At 43.8% G+C, this 27,733-nt stretch overlaps 2 long non-coding RNA genes across 3 annotated transcripts in view; both read left to right on the top strand.

Annotated features, from left to right (window-relative positions):
- The window catches only part of LOC121075097, a 28,642-nt gene extending 25,574 nt beyond the window's left edge, over positions 1-3,068 (top strand). Inside the window, exon 3 of the long non-coding RNA XR_005822718.1 lies at positions 83-3,068. This is a non-coding gene — a long non-coding RNA (uncharacterized LOC121075097). The remainder of the gene's footprint in view (positions 1-82) is intronic.
- Positions 3,069-4,390: 1,322 nt separating this feature from the next.
- Positions 4,391-13,509, top strand: LOC121075096. 2 transcript variants are annotated; one of them, XR_005822717.1, is made up of 5 exons: positions 4,391-4,594; positions 4,949-5,157; positions 5,279-5,448; positions 7,380-7,733; positions 12,408-13,509. It is a non-coding gene; the product is annotated as an uncharacterized LOC121075096 (long non-coding RNA). The 2 variants fall into 2 exon arrangements; XR_005822716.1 differs by lacking the exon at positions 4,391-4,594 and having other exon boundaries at positions 4,808-5,157.
- The last annotated feature ends 14,224 nt before the right edge of the window (positions 13,510-27,733 follow it).

Here is a 27,733-nt window from a genome sequence, read left to right as displayed (position 1 = left end):
CAGTTGTACCCCTCCCTGGATTAGAAAGCATTTTTTAAAAAGCAGATCCACTGAGTGATCTACCTCTTTCCTCCCCTTTCAGCTCATCGTAGCTCCCCGTGGTGTCACTGGCGAAGCACCAACTCCTTTCAGGTGGAGCTGGACTGGACTCCAGGGTACCCTGAAGAGCCAGTCACCAATTTAAATTTATTGATGTCGTCAACAGGTGAAACAGGTTATAAGACTGTGCAAATCTAAATTTTGTAGGAAGCAACCAAGCAAGCAGTTATGTTACAGAAAATGGACAAAACCTGAGAATAATCCGACAGTTGTGTCAAGCACTTCTCGCTACAGTCTTCAAATCAGAGAGAAAAACCTTCAGCTACCTTGTGATCCGTGTCGTTCATGTCCGTCTGAGGAGTTCAGTCACCGCATCAGCAGCAGCCACGTTCATTCACAGCTGCGTGGTGCTTGCTGAATCCTTGTGCTGTCTTTCTGGTGCATAATCTAGAAGGCTTTGTTATATGTCAAGCCTGCTTAAATGTTCGTGCGCTTCAAATATTCAAATGCTTCTGTCACACCCACAGAGCACTGGCAGAGCTTCTCTGCCTCAAACCTCTCCTAGGCTGCTGTGGGGGAGGCTTGACTTTTTGGCCATTGTGGGTGTTAAGTGCCTGCTCTTGAAGTCTGGGCTCAGCCCTGCTATGAGGTCTCCGTTCACACTTGAGCACAAATTTTCCCAGCCTCAGACATGTGGGTACTCAGAACTTCTCAGTTTGTATATTCAGGAATATGTAATTACACAAAATCCACCAGCTTTGCGCAGGGTTTTAAAACACGATTGCTTTTTAGTTAGTAGAGCAAAAATACACAAATTTACTAATAAGAAAAAATAAACACCAACAGAATACTTATATTTCCTGCCTCTGTTTCTTTACCATCATGGACGTTACTCAGAGTCCTGTAAGGTGATCAGGTTTTCTTTGCAGTTCTTTGAACCTGCAGTCTCTTTCAGCTCTGCATTTTGGCTTGAACCTCAGCTAAACCAGAATATGTGCACTGCAAAACATTCCCTTCTCTTCCCTTGTCTTCTGCTCCAAATTGTGTGTGTGTTGCTGCAAGTCTGTTTTCATTTCCCAAAGACTGATATATCTTGATTTATGTGTTTGGTTTTGGTAAGTTTCTCTGCTGCAAACAGCACTCCTCTGCACAAGGGCTGCAAGAAGTGACTCTTCTTGCTCTGTCACATCTTCTTCTGATGATACCTCCTCAAACAGATAAGCCTCTTTCCATCAGTCCTTCCCTTTTTATTTCCGATGCAAATTCATAAAACTGGAATTAAAATTCATCCTGCTGCAGCATGTGGTGGTTTCCCTCTCGACAGTTTTCTGAGTGAGAGCAGCAAGTGTGAAGGTGTTGAAAAGCAGCCTGCGGCGCGCCATGTCAGCTGTACTTCTCTCGCAGGAAACACTGCCGTAGTGAGATCAAAAACTGATATTAGCATGGTGTCCGGGGCAATGCTGCCTGTTCTTTTTGTTCCGTTGAAGAACATGCTATTTTCTTGCTTTGTCGCTTCATCTGTAGCACACTGGCTGTGGCAACTGTCATCATTAAGGGATAGTCTATCATGCTTTTCAGTGGAAAATTGGATTCTTGACAAAATCATTTTGGTGGGAAATCTTCACTTTTTATCAAAAGTCATTCAACAAAAGAGATTTTTTTGCCTGAAACTTTTAGTAACTGTTTCTTTAGTGCATTGTTGTTGATTTTTATGGGATGTAAGGACGAATGTGTTAATATTTTCTGTCTGTTTTTACGGCACTGACTCTTGTGGTTCTTCAGAATACCGTTCAAGTGCCAAAGAATGAGCAGAGGGCCAGTATCTATTTCACACTTGTATCAGGATGAATCCATACTAGCGCCACGGAAGTCAGGGGAGTTTCTTTGTATGTATGTCGGTCTGTCCACAGGGCTTCTTGACTGCTGGAGCAGCGGGGGCTGAGCTCCCTCGTGGAGACACGGCTTGTACTGGCAGAAGAGCAGTAAGCTTTTGCCAATATACTTCAAACTGGTTTCTCGTACTGCATAAACTATGTCTGGATGAAAACTGGTTTCTGCTGACACTGCTTTTCTCAGGAGAAGAAGAATATCCATCCTCTGCCTGGGACAGTTAAATGAACAGGCACGTTATGTGCAGGCAGGAGCTCAGATGCAGAACCTGCTCCTGAAGGCCACATGGCAGCCCTGTAAAGCCTTTTTTTCTCTTGTTGCTCACTTGTGGTAAAACCAGGTAGCACCACGGCCTCCCCGCTGTTCCCCCCAGTGGGTACTTGGGTCAGAGCTGTAAAGGTGCGAGCAGATTTGGGAGGTAAAGCAATCCCCCCTGTGCTTTCCCTGTGACTAGCTGCATCGCCGCGGCCTGCCAGCAGAACAGCAGTCTGTCTGCTGGGGGATAAGCCACAAAGCCATGGAGGTGCTCCTGGCACCTTCTGAAGTGCAATCTAAGGTGCATGTCAGCACTGATTAAATGGAAGCTTTATAGGAGGCGGTTTGGGCCTTGATTATTTCAGAAGCACCAGTAGGCAGGGAAGTGGATCGCTTGAGCTGTCAGCTGGGTGATTTACTGTGACTCCTATAGGGAATAATGAAGGTTGTGATAAACTGCAGTGTAAGAAGCCGGTAAATAACTTTTATGGTGAGACTGTATTTGGAAACACTGAATAACAGCAACTGGTGTCACAGATCTTATTGAAAGGCGCTTTCCAGAGTTAGGTATTTAAATGGACCTGGTGGGTCTAAGCTATCCCTGAGAACTCTGCTGCCATCAACAGAATGACCTCAGGCTTGATTGAAAAAAAGGAAATGCCATCTGTAACATTACATTTTTATTGAGGATATGAAACAATTAACTCATTTGGAGAAGAGGAGATGTGTTTATGTTAATGCTGATTTATTATTTTATTGCTTCTATAACAAAACAAGACCTCCAAACCATAGCATCCACTTGTGTTTTTTTTTAATCTTGGCCTATTTATCATCAGTTCTTTTTATCATGAAGCCCACACAAATGAAGAGAGACATTTATTATGTTCTTTTATTTCACAGTGCATAATTCAAATCTGGAAATGCTGTTTTCCAGAAGAAATACACATTTATTTTTAATACTTTTCTATAATTTTATTTTCAATGCTTTATTTTAAGAAGTCATCACATTTGGATGTTTATTTTTATTGTTTTTAAATTCAGCCAACTCTGTAATGTCTAGTGGAAAAATAAATCTTATGTTCTAGTATTAGGTAGAATTAGATCAATGGATTCTTATTAAAAATTATACATGAGATTCCTTTTATGATTTCACGTGGCTTTCAGCCAACTTTCTTTGCTACTCTAGCAAAGTTTTCAGAGTAACTAACTGAAGTCACACTGAAATGCCATTTGCTTTTGGCATGTTAGACCATGGATGCTATACACTGGACAGGTGCTTGTATTGACTGCAATTAGAATTTGGTTTGATGACAAAGTGTCCATACAATGTTCTCAGAAATTTCTATGCACAGATCATAGGGATCTCTTCTCTGCTTCCTGTGCTTTGGTCACTTAGGGAGTGTAGGAAGCTGACATTTTAGTTACTTGGTAGCTGTACTGACTGTGATGCATCACTGTGACATGCTGACAGATTAAAAATCAGGAAAAATCCTAATTTGTCAAAATTGAAATGATTCATAAAGCAGGATCCTTTTCCACTACTCTCCTAACTCAGCCAAAGCATGGAGCTGCTTTGTCAGAATGTGCATGACAGGTTATTTTGGCATTTTTGAAACAGAAATCTTTGTATTTTTACATTAGTTGAAGCTACTTCCCACTGTGAGGTTTCAGAAAATGGAGACCAGAAAAATTAAAGGAGTAAATAAATAAATAAATAAATAGGAACAAAATGTTTTAAAATAATGACAATAAAGTGCCCCAAGTGACCTAACCTGAATGTTTTGTTCGGCTTCCAGTTTGACAAATTTCCTTGTTTTCCTTACTTGACTGCAGCACAGAGTGCAAAGCAATGACAAGGCAGGATCCTTCGGTTACTGCAGAGGTTCCTCTTGCTGTGCAACAAGCATGTGGAATTGGGATGTAGCAACTCATCCCAGAGGACTAGGACTTAGACTGGGGCCCAGGGTGTATTCTGACATTTCCAACAATTTCGTGAAGGAGCAAGTTTTGCCCCTCTATTCCTGCCTCCCTCGAACTACTGCAAATAATATTTTTCAATCAAATTAGCAAAAGGCTTTTCATATGTGCGTGAAGGGATTCAGATAGTGGTAGTACCTATGTAATGTATATAAAAATAGAATAATAGAAGGTTAGAAAATGGGCAATTGTGGGCCTATTGTTCTTCATCTGTTCGCTTTCTAGGAACTGCCTGGTTTTGGTCTCCTCTGCTGTGTCTCTCCGTGGTGCTGGTGCTGTCTGTGGAGCCAGCCCCGTGCCTGACCAGCCGTGAGTTTCTGAGTTCCCTTCTCACCGCTGAGCCGGGTGAGGCGGCAGGTTTTGCCTCTGCCTGGGCTCAGAGCTGCTATGTGGATGTACAACGTCCTGCAGAAAGATATGCTGCTCCTGCAGTGTGAGTGTACTCACCAGCCCCAGAAAACCTGTACACAGGTAAAGTGATGCAGTTATCCACTACTCTGGGTTATGCTGTCATTCTGTATTAAGACAAATTAGTGTACTCGGAAGCAATCAGAAGTAATTACTCTTTAAGAAACAATAGGCGTCACTCTGTGGCTTCTATGTGACAGCTAAAGAACTTGGCTTCCTGTGAAAAACCCATACAGCTTAATCTTCTTGTGTCAGATCATATTTCCCTGTCTTCTCTCAGTAAATGTTTACATTGCTGTGGTAAAAGGGGCGCTGTGTGATCTTGGCTAACAGGGGACTTGTGTGTTTAGAGATAGTAATGGGATCCAGTATCTTTCAGCTATCGCTCTCAAGATGAACGCGAAGAGGGTTTGTAGGTTCAGAATAGCTCCACTGCAGGGGCTCAAGTGGTCCCACTCTTAGGAGGAAATCCCAATTCCACAAACCCAGCTCCTGCTGTTACATGAGCTGACACCGCGACAAAACAGTGACAGGAAACGAAATGATAGGAAATGAGCACAGAGCCCCGGCTGTTCTTTTGCTCTCCAGGTAAGACTATGAATGATGCCTCAGCTGGTTCACCTTAGGAGTGTAAATATTTGCACTGAATCCTGCTTTTGCCACCCCGACTGCTGCATTTCCATCCCCATCACCTGCCTGTCTTTTTCAGATGTTCCCTTAAAGATCAAACCCTTTCTGAGAGATCCTGCGGGATCTTTGAACTGTTAGAGAAATTTGAAGTCAGTGTGTGAGTAAACCCCATGTTTCACATTCTCTGGGAGGAAACGTGGGATTCATCTCAGTGAAGACGGTGCCGAATAGTGGTAGATTGAGATCCAGGTGAGCTCCACAATTGTAGTGATTGCCAAGTGTGCTTCTTCCTTAGGTAGTGGAGAGTCTAAACTTCAGATCCTGGCAAATGCCATTATCTCTGTACTTACTTTTTATTAAACAGTTTGCTCTCACCACTGATGCTGCCCACACAGGGTTGTTTCAACCTTTTGTAACTTATATTTGTGGTAGCTTGTGGAAAAGGAAGACTGAGTAACAACAGAGTGGTCCTGTGGTTAAAGCAGTTAGGTAGTGTGTAGGAAGTCTGGGTTCAGCTCCTGGCTTTGTTGTGGATGTGCTCTGTAATTGAATACACAGTTGCTGTTCACCTCAGTTCTCCTTCCATCAGATATAACCATCAGAAGGTGATTGTGAGGATGTATTCGCTGGTGAGAGGTTGAAATATTGCATGTTATTGGGAATGTGGAGGTAAAATAGCGATAAGCCAGTCGAATGCTGTTCTGTAATTGGGTTTTGCTGTATCTCTGAGAACTAGCAGTGAGACAAGACTTTTAGGGAGAGTATCTGTCGTCAGACTAAACTTAGTTGACCTTTATTGGTCTCCAGTAGATAGTACAGCTCTCAAGAAACTTTGTTTTCCTTTATTGCTTCATGATGAGGGTGGTATAGCACTGGAACAGCCAAAGAGGCTGCAAAATCTCCATCTTTGGGCATTTTTAAGATGCAGCCAGCCCAAGCCATGGTTGACCCCGTCTGATGTTGGCAGTAGTTCTGCTTTGAACGGGTTGGTAGGCTGGGGATCTCCAGAGGTCTCCCTCCAACCACTGTTTCTGCAATTCTGTGATTCTAATGATCTTTGTCTTACATGGAAGTACCAGTTATTTCAGGAAATATCAGTATCTTTGAGCAGTCAAAGCAAACAAGATAACAGTTTATTATCGTTTATTACTAGTACTAAGTGAGTATTCTAAAAAAGGCAAACACTTGTATAGCCTTGCTTTCTGTCTCTCTCAAAGCAAAATTAAGGGTAGACATTATATTTGATATAGTATTCACTATTGAAATTACTTTTTATATTTTATCTATCGGTTATATGTATTACCTAATACTTAATTTGATAACTGCATACTTTTATCACTTCAGTATAGTAATACCGAGACAAAATATGTTCAAACATTAACTTTACAATCTCGTTGCAAAATACAGCTTACATGAGTGACTTACGAGGATACTTGAGGCTGAAATATCTTCTTTACCTACAGACATTTCAAAATAACACATATATGCTCTACAGAGTTAACAGCTGTTACTATTCCACTAATGGGAAGTATTTACTCTTTCTTATGTTGAAGATAAAGCGTTATGCACTTCTGTCTTAAGCTCAAGGTCCATGTAGTCCTATCTCTATAAGAGAAACCAGCAGAACTTAATTAGTCCTCGCAAAGCTCAGAGTGACTTGTGTGTATCCTCCTCTAGCTATTAGCACTAAAAGCTCTCCCATAAAGCACAAAAACTGTAGTGTAGTAATAACATGAGGTTCTCATTTTATATTTTTATGTTTACTACTTGTTACTATTTCATGTACATGAAATGATATAAAAAGATAGTGTGCATGCATATTTACAAGAGCGCACGATGTAATGAATTCTGCATGTTCTATTAATGAGCTCTTAAATCCGGGTTTTGTCTGTGGAGGAAAATCGGTGCATTTGCATCCGTCATTTTGTCCTGATGCTTATATGAAAAGGGCATGAATGACAAGTGCCAGGAATTAGGGAAATGAACGACACTGAAAGTCAAGATGCTGAGTGGGTGTTTGGTTGTCTCAGCTTATTCTTCCTGTCATCTTACATCGTACATCCACACGAAATACCTGCATTCTCCACTACTACCGTTTTTGTCCTGAAAAGAAATGTAATAACTGTAATATAATGTGTTTTTTTTTTCCTTTGATGTTAATCTGATAATTTCTTTTGAAGCACAAAGACTGGCTTGTTACTCTGCAATGCGTGTGCTGGGAGAAAGTGGAAGGAACCTCACCTTGCCCAGCTGTCCCTGCTGGGTACTGACAGGGTGCCTCCAGTGGGTGCGAGAGAAGAGGAGCAATGACAGTGACATTTTGCCTGATATTTTGGGAGCTCCAGAGCTGACTGTATGAGCTGCCATAGCACAAGCTCCAGCACCACGACTCCCAAGTGGATTTGTTCCATCTGCTTCAGGCTGGTAATGCACCACCCGTGGGACCCTGTCATCAGCTTTTCCCTCAGCTCCTAGAACTCATGCAGTGCACGCTGCTGGCCTGTGAAGTACCCAGTGGAGGGCGTTTTCCTTGGGTATGTAGATCCCCAAGGAGGGATAGAGGGTTGTGACCAAGACCAATTACGGGGTTGAATTGAGATTCAGCCAAGGCCAGTCACCTGTGGGGTGCTTTACACGCTGTGGCTGGGTGCTGTGGCTGGGCTGCAGGAGGCAGCAGTCTCCTCCCTCATACAGCCTGCTGTCAGCATGGGGCAGGGGAGGACAATATTTGGCAAAGAGGTGGAAGACCAAGCAGAGGTACCAAGTCATAATAGTAATAGACTCCATTCTTTTACCATGGGTTCTCCCCCACCCACCCTTTTTTTTTTAAAAAAGGTGAATTCAGTAGACTGATCCCAGTTTCAAGAGGCAGGCAGCAGTGCAGGGTACTATGCCTGCTCGAGCAACTTGGTCTGGCTCTGGAAGGATTTCTGAACACAGAAACTCGAGTTACTCTGTTCTGTAGAGGTCCTTGCACCGTGCTTTCTGCCACGATATCCAAAGGCTGTGGTTTCAGCAGCAGAGCTAACAGCTGCCTCGTGTCATTTGCTGTCTTGTTCTCTGCCCAGGCAGGGAGTAGAGCAGCTTGTTTCAGCAGGGACTGTCTGTCTAAATGTGTACTCTGCTCTGTGTTTATGTTGGAAAAAGAAAGATCAAAGCGTGTGCTTTGAGCTAAAAATGGAGGCTGTGTGATTAGGGACCTCATCTCACTCCCGGTCACATACATATGTACATGTATGTCCGCGTACGTACCCATGTCCTTCATCACCACTGGAACCCAGGGTGGAAGACATTGCTCTGAAATCAGGCTGTTCCTTTGGATGGAGACGTCTCTCTGAAAATCAGGCTGTTCCTTTAGATGGCCATCAGAGGTCAGGGCTGCCTTTGCAGGGAAGTAGACTTAACCTTATCTGTGACTAATTAGTTTTCTGTTTGCAATGAGGAGAGACTCAAGATCAGCTGATGATAGTGAGGCTGTTGAGTCAGAACAAAGCCCTGTCCAGCCTGGTGTCCTGTCTCAGAGAGTGCTGGTACTGGAAGGGTAAGAAAAGAGCATAAAAGGGGACACAAAGACCGGAATACTTTTTCCGATGTGTCTTTCCAGCTTCTGGTGTACTGCATGGAGGCAATTCCTGAGCTCCAGGCTGCATCTGGACTGCTGTATTTAATGGCTGTCAGTGGATTCCTTGAATTTATCTAAATTTTTGAACCTATTTATTCCTTTGGACTCTGTAACACTGACCTCCACATTCCACCACCCATTGTGTAAAAAGTGTTGCCTTTTTTTTAGGCATGCTTTCAGATAATTTTATTGGGTGTTATAAAGATCAAAGAGTAATTATTCCCTGTTTGCTTTCTCCATTCCGCTCCTTGTTAAATATCTCAATCACATCCAAGTTTAGCTGTCTGATAAGCGATCGAGTCCTTGCCTATGACACCCCTTCAGTTTTAGGAGCCATTTGGTACCTCTGATGCTCTTGCTGCCTCTCTTAACTCTACCTTTTTGAGATGGCATGACCAGAATCGCACGCACTGCTCGAGACATGGGCACACCAGGGACTGACAAAATTGCAGAGTGATGTTTTCCATTTTGTTGTCTCTTCCTTTCCCATTTGTCCTTAGCATAGTGCGGGAGTTAACAAGCAGCTCTATTGTTAGAAGAGCCTACAGGGAGAGCCTCACAGGCTCCTCCTGGAGGAAGGATGCGGGTAACAGGACATGATTTATCTGTTTAATTTATGTTGGACTGTTTGATTTTGCAAAATTAACTTCCTCCCTGAAGAAGGATGTCAGATGAAATTTTCAGTTGAAAGGTGCAAGGGGAGAGCGAGAGATTAGCGTTCATAGCAGTGCAAAGCTGCGTGCTTTGATCCTTCTTCATACTTGCTGCTCAGCTCCACTGCGTATCTTGCCTACGGGACAAAGTTTGGGGGCAGGACTGGGGAGACTGCCTTATCCAGAAACTGCCAGCCAGATTGTTTCCCTTGGATCAGGCCCTATCTCAGCAGTTATGTCCTTGGCTTTTCACATGCAAAAGAAGCACTTTATTAAAAGAAACTGAATACTTCCCAGAGTCTGACGGCTTGCATTTTGAACTATCAACCCTAACAAGGGACCTTAAAACTGACCCCGAGACGTTAATTTAACCATTACAATTCCATTAGTCTAATTTGTCATGAAACATCTTTAACTAATTACCTGCATTTGTAAGTTAGTCCACACGTCATGAGATAAGAAGTCAAGCGTAGTCATAGGTCACTGCTCTCGGCTGCCATCACATAACACAGACCCTAGATGAAAGGGAATTTAGACTTGATAGGAGGAATCTAAATGACAGCTACTCGGTCAGTAAAGGCAGTCGTGGCTGTAATGTAAAAATTGGACCGCTGTTTTAGAAGGGGTGTTTTGGAAAGGAGGGGGCATGCCCTCATTAGCAGAATTAGGGCTCGGCAGACAGAGAGCATAATGCGTTTCTTATGAGCATTTGTCTTGAAGGTGGCAATTTGATAAATACAGGTCCCCACTAAAACCATTTGCTAAATGTGGTAGACAATAGTATCAAACATTTACGACTGAATTTAGAACTGTCCCTATTCAAAGAGACCTGATTATGTCCTAAATGTTGCTTTAAAAAGCTCATTTGGGAGTTGCTGTTGGTTTCCTTACATGACAAATGCCGAAACAGAGGGAAAGACCAATTAGGAGTCTGATTAAAGGTTGCTCAAGCCTTTCATTGAGTATTATGTTTGGATTCAGCTCCCTATTACTCGTTGGAAATCTGCCCGTGAGTTTATAGCGGGAGCTCCAACGTGCTGCGTGCCACAAACACTTCTCTCGCTCAGATTTAGGCAACCGTAAACTTCCCCTCATTTCTCTTGTTCCTGTGCCCGTAACGTTCCCCTAGAGACCAGATGAAGAGAAGGATATGGTGTATGATTAAAGCAAGACAAAGCGTTCGGAAAATTTCCTCGCTCTTGTTTCTGCTCCCTTTTACACCAAGAGAGGGGGTGCAGAGGGAGGTGATTGAGAGAGGGTCCCCCCACTGGAGTGTCATCGTCACATCGCTGGCTGCCTGCGCTGGGCGTGAGGAGTAATTAAATGCCAGCCTTCCCCACCCCTCCATCCCTTAGCTGATCCTTACAGACAGCAAATGCAATTGAATTCCTCGCTTCCATCACTCATTTGATCAATACAAAGGGCCAGGACGACACAGCTCTACCGGTCCGGCCAGCCCTACCTTTGTAGTCCCTAAGTACAGGCTCTGTCCGAGCCATAAATCACAGCTCCTCTAAATTAGAGAGGCTGCCAACACATCAGAGGGCTGGAGCAGGAGCTCCCTGTGATCACAGCAGGGAGGGGAGGATAAGGAAGGCCCTGACCAAGCTGTCTTTGCTCTAGTCAGGAGCTTTATTCAAACAGCAAGGAACAGAGTGGGCCTGGGAGTCTCTGTGCTCCTCTCACAGGCATCAACCTGCTGCCGTGGCTCAGCAGTGTTCTGGTGATACCTGCCGGCCTCAGGAAAAGCTGAAATCCCCTTTGTGCAAGCTGTAAGGCAGTCTCTGAGATTAGAAGGAAACTTCTGGTGCTTTATTGCTGCAGACTTTATACCTTCCTCCAAATGCCTTTCTTGGCATCCCTGTGCAGAGGAGGGGCTGACTGGTTTGTGCCCCCCCCCTTAGCACCAGCCAGCACTGGGTGTGCTCAGTCTGCAGAGAGGAAAAGCGACTGCCTCGCCGGGCTGCCCCCAGCCCCTGCCACGTGGCAGCAACAGCCCTATGCTTTCATGGGATGTAGTGGTATGAACACCATGGCGCTCCTTCCTTTCCTATGTCCCTCTGTTACTCTTCTACCAATATTCCTCCAGGTCTTTAAACGTAAATGAATCTTCAGGTCTGCAGATCTTTAGCCTGTTGGTGATGGGCATAAGGTATCTCCCAGTCTGAAATGAAAAATCACAGACAATCCATCCTTTCGATCTCCTGCTTTTATCCTAAGCTGATAAGAGAGGCCCTCCTGTGCTTGTCAGCTTTGCATTCTTGGTGTGTGCTGCATAGCTGGGTATTGCAGATTAAAGGTGAAGAGTTGAACATGGAAAAAAAGCAGGAGTGAAGCAACTGTTTAATGGGATAGAGAGGCTTTCCTCTTGAAAACTGCTTATCCATATCCTGTCTGTTGGTAATTGCACAGAGTATTTTCTTTATGGAGCATGTTAGCACTGTTTTCACAATTTAATATATTTTACCCTCTTGCAGGATCATCTTTTCACCTTGGTAGCATTAAATCATTCTTTACACAGATTGTAAAAAAAAAAAAAAAAAAGTCACCCACCACATTTTTTCAAGCTGTTTAGTTCTGCTCTGTGCACCTTTTGTCTTTTAATTACAAGTGTTCATGTATGCTGAGGAGTCAAGGCTGAGATGGTCTCAATCTGTCCCTAAGTTTAAGCCCATGCAGTTCCAGGTTTGGAAACTCTTTTCCACCCAAGCCTGTCTCAAGCTGTAACACAACCTCTGAAGTTACAAATCCAGATATTGTGGAACTCACAATGCTAGGATGTGCTATGCTGACACAATCAAACCTTGGAAATATGAGGTTTTGGCAGTTGTTTTGGCTTAGTCATGTCACTGTAGGTCTGTCTGTCTTTCTGCTAGAGTTATTTTCATATTTTTTTTTGCAACCTCCTCCATGTGTCTTGCTCTGTTTTTCAGGTAGATCTTTGCCTCCTAGCGCCTTTAAGAGTCTCAGGTGGGATGGTGGCACCACCGGATCCCATGGCTCGCTGATGTTTTCATGTGCTGGGATTCACCTCCAGGAAGAGATCTAAGAAAGCATCGTTAAAAATCTGCATAAGCTTATGGGAGCCAGAACATATGGGAGCAGAAAGTTGACTGGAAAATGGCTCACATATGTACGCTGCCACTGCCCTTACTGCTGTCTTTGTTGGTCCCTGGAGAGGTGCTGGGAGAGTACAACAGTTGCTGACAGTGAAAAGCAAGAGAAGAGAAGGGATGCATTTATCAGGGAAAGATGCAGTCATGACTCTGGCTTGGCATGATAAACAGCATGCGCTGCTCAGAGATCGGATTGCAGACAGGTCAAATTCCCCTGCTCTCTCCCCTGCTTGCTCCTGGATTCCGCTGCGATTGATGCGAACCAGCCTGGTTCTGTGTGCCCTCCTCACAGCTGGGGTCTGCGGGGCTGCAGTGAGCTTGGGAGCAGGGACAGTTTGGGGTTGGGAAGAGACCGAACTGGGATTTTTCTGATGCCAAAAGTTCCTGATCTCATTGGTATAGATAATGTCAGTGTTTATAGATGTATAAATGATTATGGGGGTGGAGAAATGGGGGGATCCTTGGTAGGGACTAGGAGGGGTCTGCGGTGAGGTGGGGGCTTCTGAAATGGTAGAGGCTTGGGAGTGTGCTCAGGAGAAGATGGCAGCACTGGCTTGAAATATGTTGTCACAGTCTGGAGCAGGTAAGGTTGCTGGGTTTAAGGTCTAAGACAGAAGAGAGAGAATGTGTCTCACAAAGGATTGAAGGAGCGTATTTTGGGGATATTCGAGCAACTGTCCCTCCCCCGTCCTGTGCACTTGATTGCACATGACAGTCAGTTTTGCTGATGGAAATGCGGTGGCTTTGTTTTCTGCCCCACCTTCAACTCCTTGCCTTTTTACTTGTCCGCACAGTATTATATATCCTGTGGCATCATATAATTAAAATAGATGATTATGCAGATGCAAATGAATCCCTACGGAAACCTAGCACATGGACAAAACACCACGAGCAAGTTCTAACTGATTATGCAGCTACAGAGAAGATTCTTTTTAAAATTAAAAATACTTTTACATTTTTTTCATCTTTTTTAATGCTAACAACTGAACATTTTCCTCTCCAGGTAAAATCTGAAATAGATGAAAGGGAGGAAGGAGCACAGAGTTACTTAGGGAAGTACAGGCTGTAGCTTTCTGGGCTCCAGAGAGCACAAAATCTTTCCACCCATTTGCAACACCCCTCGCCACTGCATGCAGACTCCAAACCCGCTATGCACTTGGCTTCCCTATCTGTGACTCCCACTCCCTTTTTTAATATTGTGAATTTTCTCCCCAGACCCCCAAAATATTTTGGCCCTGCAAGTGCGCTGGATTTTTTATTAATGTGCAAAGTCCTTCTTTTATTCCATTTCTGCACTGCTGCCTTCGGTTCGTGATTTCTGCTCCTCAGTGGCCTCAGCGAATGCATGCTGTGGCCTGAATGGGGGCGGTTTTCTCTGCAGTTTCAGTGAAACGCAGCTGTGTGTTGCAGGCACAGATAAGGATGGTGGAGGGACTGCAGCCCTCTCACTAGCACCATTTCTTGTTATGTAGAGGAGAAGAGGTACTGCTTTTCCTTCTCCATCATCAATCTGTTTTTATTCAGCATTTGCAGTTGCCAGGATGTGATGCTACCACTACTGATGTTTCCTTGTCCCAAGGCTTGATGGATACATTTGGTGCCCCCGTTAACCTCTCTCCATTCTCAGTAACACCTTTGTGATGATTTTCCCTTTCCAAGCCACAGTTATCTTACAAGCCTTTGCAGCAGTAAATCCAGCCTCTTTTGACTCCTTTCCCAAAGGTGTTGAGTTCTAAAAGGGGAAAACTTGTTGAGGATATTTTCCATTGATATCAGTGGATCCAGAATTTCTTATTTCTTATCTACAGTGCTCTTCATTCCTTCTCCATTGCTTTCAGCAGGGAGGGCCAGATTCTGCTCACAGAATATAACCATCATTTTTAAGGGAAGTAAGAAAGAAAAGAAAGAATCTAAAGCAAAGCTATCAGTCTCAGGATACAAATCAGGTGGAGCTGCCTTGACACTTGTGCTGCCAATTAAAGGACAGCATGTTATGTAAAGAGCAATACAGAGGCTTCTCTAAGAGGGAGCTTGCAGCATAGCAGGAGATGCCATGTGTGTGGAAGAACCAAGGATCAGCTGCTGCCTGAAGCAGAGACTGTGCAGACAGCATCTTTGACAGCATTCCTCAGAGCAACATCCAGAACTCTGGCAGACCATGGCACGACTTTTCTACCTCATTATGTGCTGAGAAACAACTGGTTTTTACTCATTAGACACTAATCAAGGTCACCCCTTTGTTGCTGAATGCTCTCCATTCACTACACTGTTGGCAGGAGGGCTTGCTCTGCTCCTGTGTGCTCAGGAAAGAAAAAATCACACACACAAAATAAAAGGACAAGAAATCCTTTGGTCAACCATCTGTTGGAGCACAGGCTGTGGACACAGTGCAGATACAAACGCCTGGATGCATTTTGCAGGTGTGCCCTGTGACCCATCTTTCCATGGAGGAATTCAGTGGGAAAACAGATTGCACTAGACTGTTCCTGCAACTGCAGTTAATCGCGCCTTTTTGTATTACTGCTCCAGGATTAACACAAACATTGCTCCTATTTTCAGGCTTATCAAAGGCAGCAGCAGATCTCTCTAATCTCCTATTTCCCTGCTCTCTTTAAAGTGTTGAAATGAATGGAGCGCTGATGAGCAGGGATGTGGTGCCAGCAGGGATGGTGTCATTTAATGCCTCGCTATTTATGCTATTTAATGCCTGTGTGGCTTTATGTGTCCTGAGTGACTTGCTAACCATCTGGCACCCTCCACCCTTTCACAGGGCAGACGGAGGTGTAGACAGCATCTTCATTTGTCTCCGATCCAGAGTGACCAGCAGCAATGAAACAGCATAGTTCCGATGTGCCTGTTTGAGCATAGCCTGCACCTGCTGTCGCTGAAGGATGAAGCTTGGAGGCCGTGATCTGGCGACCCTTGCTACCAGGCAGTTTGGATGCAGATGAGCTGTAGGCACACACCTATGTTTCTCCTGAATTGGTTGGCACTTGCAACCTGAATTTTATTTCTGGCTGTGAAAGGCCTAACAGTATCTGATCCACAGGAGCGCCTGTTTGTACAGAGTTAACTCGTCAAAAGCTTTTAGGGAAGCTGGAATCAGCAGAATTGTATGTATCACATCAGCTTCTTGTCCTAAGAGCCCTACAGCTGGATTTACAGTGCCATTGAATCACAGCCTGAATCTTTAGCTTTAGTACTTTCGCTAATCACAAATAGTTGGGTTGTGTCCTCCAATCTACTAGGAAGTGGGCTGAGATTCACCCTACTGTTTTCACACCGCTGTCAGCTGGCGTTAACTTTCAGTCATTTCTCTTTTGATGCCAGACTGAAACCAGTGACCTAGAAGTAAAATACTCTGTATTTTGTTAGCAAGCAGTCCCTGGAGTTGTGCAGTCTATGGGCATGTTTTCTCAGCTAGCTCTTTTGTATATCTTAAAATTGTGGCAATTCTACTGTAATTACCACCAGGCCTCTTTGGTAGCAGAATTTATTATTTCCTTTCCGCTTTCTCCTATGTATTTCTGCTTGGATCACAGTGAATTAAGGACTTCCTTTAGTTTTTGAGGGATCATGATATCCTACTCTAAAGCATTCATTTTCAACAATGACATCCTGAGAGGTTATTTTACAGATTCACTGATATTTTTGCAAGGAGGGCAAACTGGATTCTGTCTGTTTGGCACTTACTGCGCTGTCTGTTAGCGGTACAGCTGTGGGATCTGACCCTGAAAGTGCTGAAGCCTGTGAGAGTATTTGCAGAAGTAAGGACTAGTCATGTGTGGGGCATTTTCACAATCAGCCTTCATGTTTATTCGGAGCACTTGCGGACAGTGCTGATAGTCTGTGGGGAGGTGCTGGCTGCCCTTTCCAGCAATACTGCTGAAGGTTCGCTTTACTCATTGTTTTATGGAAGTTTCCAGTTCACGTTGTGACTTTAATGCAGGCTGTTAATATGAGTAAGTTATATCACCATGTTGTGTTTTTTTTGGCATTCAGATTCAAGGTCAGATCTGGTGGGCCAATTTATGGGAGTATCTAATGAATTGCCAGCATCCCAGGAAGTACACAATTTGAGATTAGAAGCAGCACCACCTTATTACCGTGATAGTCAATTGCAAGGGAAAGTGCAGTGGAAGTAAGGACAGGGTAATGTAACATGTGAGTGGAATAGCACTCAATCCGTGTATTATGGAATTGTCATTCTCTGCCACGGTTCAGCATAAATGGACTAATCTTCAGTTTGAAAATGAGGAGAGCTTGACTGTTAAAGAATAGGTCATTTGGCTTCTGGCAACAGTCGAAGTTGCTGTAATATTAGCTGTAAGAACTTGTGCATTCTTAGTAGGGAGATAAAAATGATTAAATTGCACTACTTGCTTCTCTGTCTTCTGAAGTAATTCGTATTTGGCCCTGGATTTGTCTAAGCATTTGCATAATTCCTAAGGCCATTCCTATTCAGAAATGCATTTCAACTTGTGCTTAAACTTAAGCAAGCGCAGAAGTTCTGTTCAGTTCCTGGGGCTTAAACTTTGCTGAACAAGGTATCGGCCAGTAGCTTCCAACGTGTCAGGAACATTTGAGATTGCTGCGATATAGCAAAGGAAAGTTTGCTGTGCTCGTTGTATTATGGGCTGAATATTCTTTCGTGACTCAGTAAGGTTAGGGGTGAACATCTCAGAGCCCTAGAGAGGATCATTTTCAATAGAGTCCTCTGTTAGAAATCCAAGAGCCAGAGAGCTGGGGTCATGGCTCCCAAGAGTTTTATGGACTCTGCAAAACTGGCAGTCACACTGGCTGCCTTCCTTCCGCTGGGTCCCTCCTCAAAAGGAATGAGCGGAGCCAAGGGGAAGGTTTTGTTGGGCTCCTTGGGATGTGGAGTTCTGCAGGCCAAATTCTGTTCTGAATTATGTTTTATTATTGCAGAGTAACTTAACTTTGGTAGGGCCAAGCCAGGTGGTAGCCATTGTCGATGCAAATTGTAGTACAGTTAAAAAATTTTTGAAAAATTCCAGTATTTCCATATGTATTTCTGTCCAAGCTTGGGAGGAGGGTGGAGAAGAACCTCAATATGCTGAATTTCTTTCTTTTGTGGGTATGGGGAGCTCAAAACATATTGCTTGGCATTATCAAGCTATTATGTGTCAGTTGAGTTTAGCATCAGAACGTGTCAGCCACTGCAGTTCCACTGCTTCAGGAGGATGTGTGTGGGAACTGGAAATTTTAAACTAGGGTTGACCCCAATCAAAAATGAAATGTTCGGTTACAGCTTTTTAAAGAAAATACAATGAAACAATTGACTTTTTTTTTTTTTCCGTTGGAGAAAATCATTTTCAAACATTTGGTAGAAAATCCTCCACAGAATAGACTTATGGCCTGAAGTCTTGTTCACAGTAAAACTGGTGGGAATTTTGCTGTTAACTTTCATGTAGCCTGAATTTCACTGAGGTTTCTGTTGCAGCAGGAGGGATAGCGTGGCCCTTTATCTGGAGGCATTAGTGTAGCTTCAAAGCCTCTTGGCCCACATAAGAAATAAAAAGCATTCTTATATATCTCATTGATTTGTCAGAGGTCTTGGTCCACTGAAAGTAACGCAGTTTTTGTCTCTATCCCAGGGAGCCACAAGGAGCTTAATCTATATTTGTTAAAATGAAGACCTGTAGCATGTTCTTCGAACGCACCAGTAGCAGGAGAAAGGGCAAATGTCCAGGTTAGTGCTCTATTTTGCTGGGCTCTGTTCAGAACATTGCTGTAGAATGTTTGCTCTGTGAAGAGGAATCACCGCAGGTTCCAGATGTAGGTGTTTACAGTGGGACCGTATTTCTGTTTTAATGTAGTGCTGTGCATCATGCTGTCGCTGTTTGCCTGATCCCTGTGTATGAGATGATTCACCTGCTGCAGAATTTTTCTGTCTGTATAGCAGATTTTATTAACCCCCAGAGAGGCTTACTTGGAAGCTGATTTTCCATCCCAGACTGGGGTCCCGCTATTAACAATCTTTCGTGAGTAAGGAGTGGTTCGTTTCATTGCTTTGTTACCTCTTAACCTGGGACAAGGGCATCAACAGTCGTGAGAGAGGGAAGAGAAAGGGCTGGAAGAATCAGAGGAGAGGAGGAAATAAATGCTTCTAAGGGAAAAGGAGTTTTCAGTGAGCAATTACCATCTGGAAATTTGCTAAGAGGCTTTTGCAATGCTTTTTATAAGCAACATTAAATGTAATTTTAGTTAATTCTGGACTTAACCTGCCCACTCATCCTTGGATTTAGGGCTCACTCGAAGCAATTTGCCAGTTTTGCACTTCAAGCCAATCTGTACCTGTTTTACCAGCAGGTTTCACTGCACTGAGGACAGTGACACAAAAAAGCAGTACTTTTCGGGGAAGAAATGGTTCCTAGGAGGGGCCTAACAGCAGAGTTTGAAAAGCACCGTGTTCCCAAAGAAGGGCCAAGTTTTTCAGAAGGGCTGAACACCAAGCACTCCTGCTGTGACAGATGGCTGAGTATTTCAAAAGATCATGCCATTAAAGCTGGCTGGAAATTGTCTATTCTCTTGTTTTTGACAGGAACTTGGGTTTTGTATTAAAAATAATAATGGTGCAGAATGGGCAGATTTCCTTTCAGCATTCTATTTTTATGTGAGCGTTTTAATTGTTTTGGTCAGGGAAACTCTCCCTCCCGTGGTACATTCCTTTGCAGCTTGCTGTGCTTGGAGAGGCATGTGGTAGCAGCCCTGCAGAGAGGGGCTTGGGGGTACTGATGGATGAAAAGCTCAACATGAGCTGGCAACGTGCGCTTGCAGCCCAGAAAGCCAACCGTGTTCTGGGCTGCCTCAGAAGAAGTGTAGCTAGCAGATCGAGGGAAGCGATTCTCCTTCTCTGCTCTCGTGAGGCCCTACCTGGAGTGCTGCGTTCAGCTCTGGGGCCCCCAGCACGAGAAAGGCACAAACATATTGGAAAGCTGGGGAGGGACTCTTTGTCAGGGGGTGTTTGGTGAGAGGACAAGGGAGAATGGCTTTAAACTAAAGGAGGGTAGGTTTAGATTGAACATAAGGAAGAAACTGTTCACTCAGAGGGTGGTAAGGCACTGGAACAGGTTCCCCAAAGAAGCTGTGGATGCCCCATCCCTGAAATGTTTAAGGCCAGGCTGGATGGGGCTTTGAGCAAGCTGGGCTGGTGGGAGGTGTCCCTGCCCATGGCGGGGGGTTGGAGCGAGTTGATCTTTAAGGTCCCTTCCAACCCAAACCATTCAGTGATAAATGCTTCTGAAAGTCTGATCACCTGTTCTGGCACCTCAATGGCAAGACACTTTTCTGAAGCTCTAGCCAAACACAAGTACACTGTCATGTGGTGGACAGAACACCGCAGTGTGCTGCTTGCCATTCACGTTTTCTTGGGTAAGTTCCCATTTCAGTTTTCCAGAGTGGGATAAGGTTTGAAATACTTGATTTGGAATCCCGAGCACATGAACTTCAGTGGGTGAATGCCCATACTTCTGGCTGTTCACATTCAGGATTGGGTGTGCTTGGCCCTCTGGAAGTGCGCCTGTGTTCGTATGTATCTGCGTACTCAGAAAATGTGTCTGGGAACTTGAGACTGTTTCTCAAAATCTGTGCTTTAAGATTTCCTTGGTTTAACGTTCTGATCTGTAGACTGGAAGTAATTTTCTATCCTCAGCAAAGGACTTACAAATATCAGTGTTTATGCATGCAACTTTGGAGAAGCAGAAATACAAAAAATTCCTTCTTTTCCATTGAATGTCTTGGAGCTCTTTTAAACTGCTAATTAATTGAGCAATCATAATGATGCACCCATGGGGATGAAGGGGGAGGAATAATTTACAGGTGGGAGAAATGAGGCATGAATGACTTCCTAGCCTTACCTGTGCCATGCCGTTAGTCTGTGTCAGATCCAGACAAATACCTTCTGTCCTGTCTCCTTTTTCATCTGTGATAAGTGGCTGGGAACATCAGCTTCCTCGCCCCTTCCTCTTCTTCTGCAGAGGACTCATTTCCTTATCTCCAGTCTGCTGTTTCATTGTAAGCACGAGGAGTCCATGTGGCCCATCTCCTGTGGGGAACAGGCTTGGAAGCTGGGACACTCATTTAAATCCCAGGTGCCAACCATTGGGTGGGACACAGCTGAAGCTCCACAGCATGGGAGAAAGGGAGTCAAGAAATGAAACTCCTGGTGTTCTTAGCACAACCACACATCCTGCCTTGTCTCCCTCCTCCTGACTTTACGTGCAGCTGGATTATGATGTGCCATCCTCTGCACATCTCCCGCGGTAATTCAGGTTCTATCTGTGCTGCACTGAGCAGAGTGCCTGAGGAATATCTGACCTGACACTGAAATACCAGCTTATCTCCAAGGAGAACCCAGCCCCTCCTTTGTTGCCCTCTCTTTCCTGTCTCTATCCTTGTGCCTGGGGTTGGTAGACTTCTGTACAGAAAACAGTGTGAATCTTCCAGAATACGTAGAATAAATGAGAACAGGTATAAAAATTTGTGGGAACCGAAGAGTAAAATACTGCTTAGGCAAAGACCCGTCACACAATTTCACCTACAGTTTGGCTGGGGATCCTGCTTAAATTTAGTTCTTAAACACAGCTGCGAAGCTCATGAAGATGCCACATTGGTTGCTCACCCAGCAACCTTTATATCCTCCTGGGAAGGTAATAGAAACAGCAATAGTGAGCAGTAATTCTAACACAGGCTGGTTTGCCTCGTTCTTCTGGCTGCTCCTTGTCATGCTCCTGCAACTCAAGTCATTAAGTTCTTCTTCTAGCCAACCTGGCTGCGGACTGCATCTACCCTGTCAGTTATTCTTATGTGTAGAGGAAGAGAAAAATACTGATTATAATTTGCTGGTCTCTGGAAAATGAGTGTTTTTTTTTTTAACTGACAGGGCTTATGGTTACCTTTAGCCATAGCTTTTTGAGTAGTTTTTTGCTAGACAGCAGTGATAAGCCCTCCAGGAAAAAGCAGTGGTAAGTGGTGGCTCGTGATATACATTTTGTACTCTTTTCTGTAGTAGTGTTTGCTATTCTATTTCAGTTGATGTATTGTGTAAAAAAAATTCTGGTAAAGCTGCTAACCCATATGTGGTGAATTTAAGTCTATTGATTTCTAGCTTTCCTATTTGCATTTTACAGACCCCTACCGCATCTGGGACCAGAGCTTGAAAAGCCCTCTTTAGTGAAAAGGATTGTCTTCCGCAGGTCATTGACATTGACACTCTATATTCTGCCTTATCTAAATTAGGCAGTCTCCAGTATTCTCTGCTCTAATCCCAAAAGTAAAGGGTGTGTGTTTGTTGCAGATGTAATGCTTACACATAAATTTCCCATTGAGCAGTTATTGGAAAAGGAGATGAAAACAGGTAGAGCTTGACCCTGCAGTTCAGTGCACATGCTGTCAGGGACGCAGTGTCTGCTAACAGCTGGCTTTTCTGCACCTCGGCAGGTGATGGAGTTCCCACTAGTTCAGGAGTCCACTGCCAATGGTTATCGCATGCTGTTCTGAGAATTCCCATCAGTCAAAAGAGTCTCATAAATAATTTAGAGGAAAGCAATTAGCACACACAGCTGTAGCTGTTTGCAAAGTCACAGTCATACCTGCCAGGGCAATCTGGAAATGGAAATTGCAAAACCATGTTTTAAAGTAGCCAGAATAGTCTAGCTAGGAGATAGAGTTGGTGGGTAGTTGTTGATGAGTAAGGAATAATTGCACTTCCATGTCTTTTCATAAGTAATGAAATCCAGGATAGAGAACTTTAAATATTTTTTTTCATACTGGGGAAGGGATCAAAGGGATGCATAGTTTGAAAAACTCCATCAGTCTCCTTATCTTTCCAGAGGCTCTGCAACTCACTCAGCTTCAGAATGAAGGGGATAAGTTTTATTAGAGACTTGAACTTGCATTTTGAAGGCTTCAGCTAGTTAATGCTAGTTTATATGTACAGACTGTCCAGGAAGGATAGGCAGGAGGAAAAGGAAGGAGGTATAGCTTGAAATTTTTCATCTGAGTATGCTTGCCTTGACAGATTGATGGGAATAAATTGCTTGAGAACTTCTGAGGAATGATAAAAGGCAGAGGAACCTGCCCTTTAAGAATCCCAAGCAACTACAGGGAAGGTGTGAAGACAAAGGTTTGTTTGTGCAGGTGAGCCATGGGAAGAAGATATCCATATTTAATCTAAAGATGGCAACAGGCTGGGGAGGGCGTATGGAAATGCATTTTAGGATAGGGTTAGAAATCAAAATCATCATGATTCCTGAACACTTCTACATCCTTCCATGTGGTTAGGATGCTGTCTGCCTGGCTTTAAATAAATCAAAGACAGAATGAACTGATGTCTGGTCTTCTGCTGCATCTCTTGAAATATGCAGATCAGATGTTGCCCACCTCTATGACATGATAGTTTCCAAGGTGGAGTGGCCTCTAGATTGGGTTGAACCATTTCCCTTTTACTTGTGACTTCAACTCAGAAAATGGAGAGATGTCTGAATAACAAATTTGTCATAACAAACATTTTCTGTAAGTGCCAAGTCTCCTACTAAATTGCCTGCATTTTCTTTCCATGGAGTAATTTTTGAATAGAGATAAGTCAGCTATTTTGTTTGTCAGTACTAATTTGAAAAAGCTACGTTCATTATGTTTCAAAAGCCTTAGATATAACAGACCAGCTCCAGATGACATTGCATCAGTGTCTTGATGGGACACTGGGAAAGATGGATATCCTTGTGGATTTCCATTTGAACTCCCCATTTCATCTTACTCTCTCCCAGTTGTTTAAAATTCTTTCAGGCTAAGAAATATGCATAAACACAATTCCACTCCACTGATCTTAAAATATGTAGGAAGGTCCCTATAGCACTTTTCTTCCTCATTGGAGATGGTCTCAGCTTCTTCAGCCTCTCCTGATAATGAAGATTTTCACTGACCGTAACATCCTCATTTCTGTCCTACACTGCACGTTCTTCATCCTTCTTCATGGACAATTCCAGTGCTGCAATGACTGTAGCTATATACTGCTTTAGAAAGTGTTTAGCAATTACAGTAATGGTATCATTTGGGGAAGCTGGTAATCAAATTCCTGCTGCAGGAGGTTTTTGCCTCTTGTTCCTTCAAGTTCTAAGAAATTCAGTAACAGCTTTGTCCTGTTTCTAATTTATTCCTTATTCCATTTCACTCTTGTTTCTGATGAAACAACCCCTCACAATCTGATATGAGTGAAAGGCAACACAGCATCAAAAGAAGTGTTCAGCTGCCAAGCAAAAGACAAAATGTACCAGTAGGGTGCTGTGCATCGGCACTGCTTCCAGGAGGCAGCCGTCTTCCAGATCTTGCCCTCAGAGAGAACACAACCAAAATGTTTTAATGAAGAATACTGGCAGTTGGCTACAAGAACCACGCTTACTCTTTCTGCAACACCATTTGGACTCGCATCACTTGTGCATGTTAAAGGGTGTTTGGATTCCTGTCCTGCCCTTCTAGCCTTGACCACTTCTGCCTGCCCCGGCCTCCCGTGGTCCCTGTGCAACTCCAGAGGAGAACTGTTGGGTATTGCTTCCCCCTGCCATGGATCAATTGAAGCATTCATTTTCCAGTGAGCTTCCCAGTTAGTTGTATTGGCACAACTTTGGGGGTGGTGAGAGGGAGCAGAGATACAGGAGTGAAAAAGAGTGACTGGAGGCAACAAACTTCCCAGCTGGTTTTGCTGCCTAACTAAACCTGTAGAAGTGAACCTGGAACTAGCAGCAGCCCTGGTGAGCTACAGCGCAGTGCAGTCACCTGCACAGCTTCTGTTTCACAAATGGGCTCTGCAGCCTGCGGTGGTTTGGTGCCATGACAACACTGCCTGTGGTACCTGCAAGAGTGAGTTTAAATATAGTTTATCCGCGGTCTCAGTGAGCTCTGGTCTGTGCAGCGCAGGCAAACAGCAAGATGTAATTATGGAGTATTCAAGTCAGAAGCTAAACACTGTGTTAAGGGCGCCTTTCTTTCACTTGCACAGTCCCTTTTACAGTTATCTCTAGGGCCTGTTGACTTCAATCCACTTGTTTTCAAAACATGCCTGCAGGGCAGGGAAGCAGCCCTGTCCGTGTCCTGTAGGACACGGTGTGGAAACTTGTTCACTTTGCAAGCAGCAAGGAAGGTTTGGAACTTTACTGCTCCCATTTACAGCTCCCACCTGTTTGAGGGCACTCAGAGTGCCGCAGCTGAGCTGATGGGCTGTGGCTCTACATTCTTCAGCATGATGCTGGGCAGCTGATGGAGGTGGCCCAAGCTATTCTGACTGCATGTAAGGTGGACTGGGAACAGAAGTTATTTTCTGCCCTACAGGCTGAACAACAGAGGCAACAGCCTCCGACTGACAAGTGCTTGTGGCTGTTGTGGGGTGAAGCACTGTCCTGAAATGCCAGGTACGGGAGGTTCAGGCTAGGAGTTTGTTGTGGAGCAGTGTTAATGTGTGTCATCCTCAATCACTAAGCTTCCTTTCTCCTTCAAGAAGATTATCCTTCCCTCTGGAATCCTTGTCAGTGTTGTAACTATGAAAGGACAGATATTTAAAATTCGAGTAAATGTACAAGTGAGAGTGGTTTTGTACTCTAAAATCTAACTGTATTTACATAATTGGGTTATGGTCACAGAAGAGGGACTGAAAAATTTACTCTGCAATGACAGAAATGTCAGAGATTGCCTCACCCACACATCGGCCAGAAGTTCCCTTGAATTAATTGTGCAGGCACAGAGCACACACTGAGATCAAAGCCAGCTATGAGGAATCTGCTCTGAAAAAGCAGTGGTGTTTTTTTTGTTGGTGGTGGTTGGTTGGTTGGTTTTTGTTTGTTTTAAACCCAGTCACTTTGGAGATCCAAGTCAGAGTTTACTGCATACGTTAGGTTGCCAGCCCTTGCTTTGGGGTAACCGGGATGTAGGTGAGATGAGCTGCTGGAAGTTTCACAGCCTCTTCAGTAAAGTTTGCACCTATCAAACAGTGATGTGGGATCACAGCCAAAGCCCTCTTGGTGTTTCAAAAATGCCAGTCAGTGTAATACATGGATAGTGAATGAGAACTTAAGCTTTATCAAGCCACTAATTTGAAGGAAAAGGAAATACTGCTTTTTGTTAACTGTGAGACAGAAGCCATTGTTTGAATTTTAGGAGATTTGCCTCTGAGGTATGCTGAAGTGATCTTTTTTTATCAGGAGCTGCTGTGCACTCGTCCTTGACAGGAAGGGCAAGCTGAGCAAACAGGGCAGAGGACGACCATGTGAGGTGGCCGCAGGGGAGCCAGCAGCAGGGACAGAGCTGCTCCGACTGCTTGAGAATCTCTTCAGCAACTGGGAAGGGGCTGAAAGCACAAAGACAAGATTGTGTTGTGAAGGTGTTTCCTCACAGAGTCTGGATTATTTCTGTTGCAGTATTGCTTCCTTCACACCCCTTGTATTACTATGCTATAGGATTAACATCAGAAAGTTAGGAGAAACTTCAGACTTCCCAGAGCATGGCCCAAGGAGTAGCCAATGCTCTGTTGTCCATAGCTGCATTTAGTTTAGAGTTTACTTGCTGTGAATGTACCTTTTTAAAAAGCTTTTTTGCTTTGTTGTAATTTAAGAACAATCCTTCCAATGTCTCTATTGTCAAGTATGTGCTGAGATGTATGGGTATTTCTGCCAGTATAGTCTTTCCATCGCAACTTGAAGCTATGGAATGTGCAAGAGTGGTCCTTAATTTTATTCTTATTCAGAAGTGGAAAAGAAGGCAGTGACAACAGAGAAAATTTTCATTTTCCTTCTTAAACCCCACCAGTTTGAATAATCTTTTGCTGAGTTTCCTGATGTGGCTATTTGCATTCTTTTGTGAATTCAGACTGACTGTTAGCAGCCTCCAAATAAAACATGGTTATATGAAGATTTACCTTGGCTGTATTCTTGCTTGGCTATACGACACACATGGCAGCTAACTGGTTCAGCTCATACTACATGGCTTTTTCCAGCAGCTGCTTCCTATCCAAGCTCACTGCTGCCCAAATTAGCAGGATTGGTGCTTTAGCTCAAGAAGTAGGAGATTTAGTTCTGGTGTTTGTGTCAGTGATCAATGAAGCCAGGAAGCTGCATTTACAAAGTGTTCAAAGGCCCTTTTATTCTGAAAGAATCAAATCCAGGCTTCTGTTAAATGCAGTAAAGTCTCCCGTCATTAAAACATTGAGGCTGCAAGTTTGGCCACAAAAATGTTGCAGTAATGCAGTTGGTATTCAGTCCTTTCTGTCAGCATTGCCAAGTCTGCCTTTTATTTATTTATTAATTTTCACAAGTCTCATGTCTTTCATGCATTCTTTAAAGCCTCAGTGTTTACAGCGTGCAGTTTACAGTGTTTACTCATCTGAGAATCTCAGCTTCCAGTTTTTAAAGATCTGCTACTAGCCCTCGTGGACAAGGAGGAAGCAGAAACATGTGATAAGACTGATCCTCACAAGCAAAACCAGAAGGCTTGTAAAAGAAGAAAAAAATTAGAAAGTCAAATCATGATTTTTAAGAGGATCTCATGAACTTGGGCTCTCATTTATGTGCCTCAAGTGCCTGAAGTAGACGGTACTAATGATTGCCTGGGTCAGGCCATGACTCAAGTGCAGAGGTGCTGTTAGAGAGCCAGAGAACACAGCAGCACTGCGATGGGTTGGGGGAGGAATCCTCTTTCCATTTATTATATTCCTGTTTTACCTTCACAGCCTGAGTCTTGCATTGTGCACCCTGTTTACTGTGTGTTTCATAAAGGCCAGAGGACTCATCCTGTTGCTCTGAAACTGCTTAGCCCATCTTTGGCTGGATTTACTGTACAGGAAGAGCAAATGGTTGCTTAGGAAAGCACTGTATTTAATGAGAGAGCTGGCCTGGACATTTTTTCAAACAAACAAATAAAAGCCAGCAACTCTCAGTCTGGCACTGACTGTTCTGTTCTGATGGTGTGTTACCGCATTGTCTTCCATATCCCTTTTTTTATTTCTTTGTTACAGAATTTCACAACCCATGGCCTGGATACTGCAATTCCTGGAGGAATGCACAGCATAATGGATACTGCATGATCACAAAATAGTTCACGTTCTACAGACTTTTAGCAAAAAATGATGCATTGTGGCT

Source organism: Cygnus olor, chromosome 9 (assembly GCF_009769625.2).
Source record: "Cygnus olor isolate bCygOlo1 chromosome 9, bCygOlo1.pri.v2, whole genome shotgun sequence".
Lineage (NCBI taxonomy): Eukaryota > Metazoa > Chordata > Aves > Anseriformes > Anatidae > Cygnus > Cygnus olor.
The sequence above is the reverse complement of the archived record's forward strand: the minus strand, read 5'-3'. Positions and strand labels throughout refer to the sequence as shown.